This window comes from Bidens hawaiensis, unplaced genomic scaffold (genome assembly GCF_021521415.1).
Source record: "Bidens hawaiensis isolate Kalapana, Puna unplaced genomic scaffold, B.hawaiensis_p1.1 tig00022572_1, whole genome shotgun sequence".
Taxonomy (NCBI): domain Eukaryota; kingdom Viridiplantae; phylum Streptophyta; class Magnoliopsida; order Asterales; family Asteraceae; genus Bidens; species Bidens hawaiensis.
In genome coordinates this window covers 1-3400 of record NW_027505028.1, presented here as the reverse complement: position 1 = coordinate 3400, position 3400 = coordinate 1, and the positions used below count along the sequence as shown (strand labels likewise).

At 40.4% G+C, this 3400-nt stretch overlaps 1 pseudogene; it reads left to right on the top strand.

Annotated features, from left to right (window-relative positions):
• Positions 1 to 1757: 1757 nt before the first annotated feature.
• LOC143609977 (auxin efflux carrier component 3 pseudogene) lies at positions 1758 to 3353 on the top strand (annotated as a pseudogene).
• The last annotated feature ends 47 nt before the right edge of the window (positions 3354 to 3400 follow it).

Sequence of the window (3400 nt, the reverse complement as noted above, 5' to 3'; positions counted from 1 at the left end):
TAAATAAGTTCAACCTAAATTTATCTACATTATAAAAATCAGAATATACAAAGCTAAATGATTTAGTTTGAAGTAAAATCTTACAAATTTTAACCGAGCATTAGATATATTAATATTCATGTTGCAATCATGTTTTGACATAGATCTTCATTGAATAAATAGATAAACCTAACAAAATAACATAACATGACAACATATATAACATCTAAAATAAACTAGAAGATAATATAGTAACTACAGTTTATATGGATTTAAAAACATTCATCATTATTAATACCAAGTTTTTCTTTACTTTGAAAAATTCTTTATAATTTTTTCTAATAAAGTCGTTAGGTGTAGCCGATGACGACGGATGAGAGAGCACCTATTCAATATGTAGCGGTTCGGGGATGTGGTATGACGAGCAACGTACCTAAGGTAGCGGTAGACCAGCTAGGCATGGTGTTCTTTTTTTTTTCAACGACCAACGAATCCTACAAATTAGCTACTGGCTAAATTCACCACATTGGGATGCACTCTTCTTTCGATCTGGGAAAACCCTCGCCTAAGGCCAACCCCCGTAAACACACACACACCTGAAAACACGATATTGCGGCGAGATAAATCTCGTTCGGTTCAAATATCCAAGTAGTAAACGCCTAGTTAAATTATTTCACGGTTTAATGTGCGGCAACGTGCACATGTAAAAGTCCTTAGTTGATAAATAATATATGATATAAAAAACACAAAGTGAAATGATTATCAATATATTACCCGTGCCACTTACCCATGATTAGAGTTAGTTGAGCTTTTTAACGGTCACTAAGATATAACTTTTCATATGTAGAAAACAAAAGTAAAAAACATTCCTAATTCTTTACGTATACTTCTTTTCTTCTCATTAGATCTTACCATGAATAGTACATAGTTTCTTAAAAGGATTAAACGATCATTCGAGTAGAAGTCGAACGACTGTTTTGACGAAATAATATTCGAATTTCAATCGGTTATGGTTAGAACGGCTACCCGCATATCTGTCACACGACCGTTATGACCAATATTTTTCAAAGTTTGACATCTATGGTTAAAACGGTCGTTAGACAGTTATTCAAACATCCGTGCTGAGCAATAATTTTCAAAGCTTGACTTTTTTCGTTCAAAATGGTTGTCTTATTGTTTCGTTAACCGCTGATTGATAAGTCCACTCATTTACGGTCAGAACGGCTGCCCGCATACTTGCCGCACGAGCGTTATGACCGATATTTTTCAAAGTTTGACATCAAATGGTTAGAACGGTTGTCCAAACGTTGTTATTCAAATGGCCGTGCTAGCCAATATTTTTTGAAGTTTGATTTTTTTTCTTTAAAACTGTTTTATTGTTTTTTTGTCGAAAAACTTTATACGTGCACAATATTATAAATGTATCCGTTTTTTGTCGAAAAACTTTATACGTCGTATTAGTTTACCTGTTTTCGACCAAAATTTTAATCCCGACCCTCATTTAAAAATCTTCAAATATATATTAAGTCCGTCTCCACCGTCCTGACATTCTCGTCCAAGTTTCGTCACAGGTGAAAACAATGGTGATATAAGTTATAAGTATAGCATGACCCTTACTTGAAATGTTCATTAACCCGGCCCGTTTCCACAGTCAACAATTCAGTCAATTCCTCACTCACTCACTCACTCACTCACTCACTCACTCACCCACACTACACGTACACACCTTATCTTTCACCTATATATACACACCTTCCGTCCATACACTCAGACAGTCATTCATTCAATCACAACATTACTTTCTCTGCCCAACTAAATTAAATACAAATAACCCAAAACTTCTGTTTCAAAACGTAAGGCAAACGGGCAACAAGCTGTCAACTAAATACCATTTACAATGATTACCGGTCATGACTTTTACACGGTAATGGCGGCCATGGTGCCGCTATACGTGGCAATGATCCTAGCGTACGGAAGCGTACGCTGGTGGAAAATATTCTCACCCGACCAGTGCTCGGGTATTAACCGTTTCGTGGCTATTTTCGCCGTCCCGTTGCTTTCTTTTCACTTCATTTCATTAAATAATCCCTACGAAATGAATTTTAGATTCATTGCGGCCGACACGCTCCAAAAGATTATTATGCTCGCGTTACTCGCGATTTGGGCCAATTTTACGAAACATGGGAGTCTCGAATGGGCGATAACGATTTTTTCGTTATCGACTTTACCAAATACTTTGGTTATGGGGATCCCGTTATTAATCGCAATGTACGGAGAATATTCGGGTTCGCTTATGGTACAAGTGGTTGTACTGCAGTGTATCATTTGGTACACTTTGCTACTTTTTTTATTCGAGTACCGCGGGGCGAAAATATTAATTATGGAACAGTTTCCCGAGACCGCGGGTTCAATTGTTTCATTTAAAGTTGAGTCAGACGTCGTGTCCTTAGACGGACACGACTTTTTGGAAACCGACGCGGAAATCGGAGACGATGGGAAACTCCATGTGACGGTTCGGAAATCGAACGTGTCCAGACGTTCGGTTGGGCTTGCGGGAATGACTCCGCGCCCGTCGAATTTGACGGGGGGCGGAGATTTATAGTTTAAGCTCGTCGAGAAACCAGACCCCCAGAGGGTCGAATTTTAATCACTCGGATTTTTATTCCATGATGGGGTTTCCGGGTGGGCGGTTATCGAATTTTGGGCCCGCGGATATTTATTCGGTCCAGTCATCGAGGGGGGCCACGCCCAGACCGTCGAATTTCGAAGAGAGTATGGCTCCTGGTCCGTTACACTCTCCGAAATTCGGGTTGGGGGCTGGGTTGGGGGGTTACCCAACTCCCAACCCGGAAATAACTTCTACTGGTGTAAAACCAGTAAAAGCTGTTGCGCCACTGCATACTCCAGCGGCGCAACAAAACAAGGCTAAAACTGATGACAAGGAGCTCCACATGTTCGTGTGGAGCTCCACTGCTTCACCAGTTTCTGAAGCCGGTGGGCTCCACGTGTTCGGGTCGGGCCCCGAACAGTCACAGACACAGTCAGGTCGACCCGAACACGATGACGCCAAGGAAATCAGGATGGTCGTTTCTTCTGACCATCCGGAAACCAAAGGCGTTGGAGACCCAAAACGGGACGAATTTAGTTTCGGAGAGCAAGAAGTGAAGCTGGGCTCGAGCTCGACAGTTGTTTTGAACCCGAAAGAGGCTGATGGTAACGTGGGTAAACATATGCCGCCGGCGAGTGTTATGACCCGATTGATACTTATTATGGTGTGGAGGAAACTTATTCGGAACCCGAATACATACTCAAGTCTCATTGGACTTATTTGGTCACTTGTTTCATTCAGGTATATTAATATGTGTTGTTATTTTGTATTTTGTACACATTGGTTGGTTTTTATTTAAAAAGGTTTATAAAA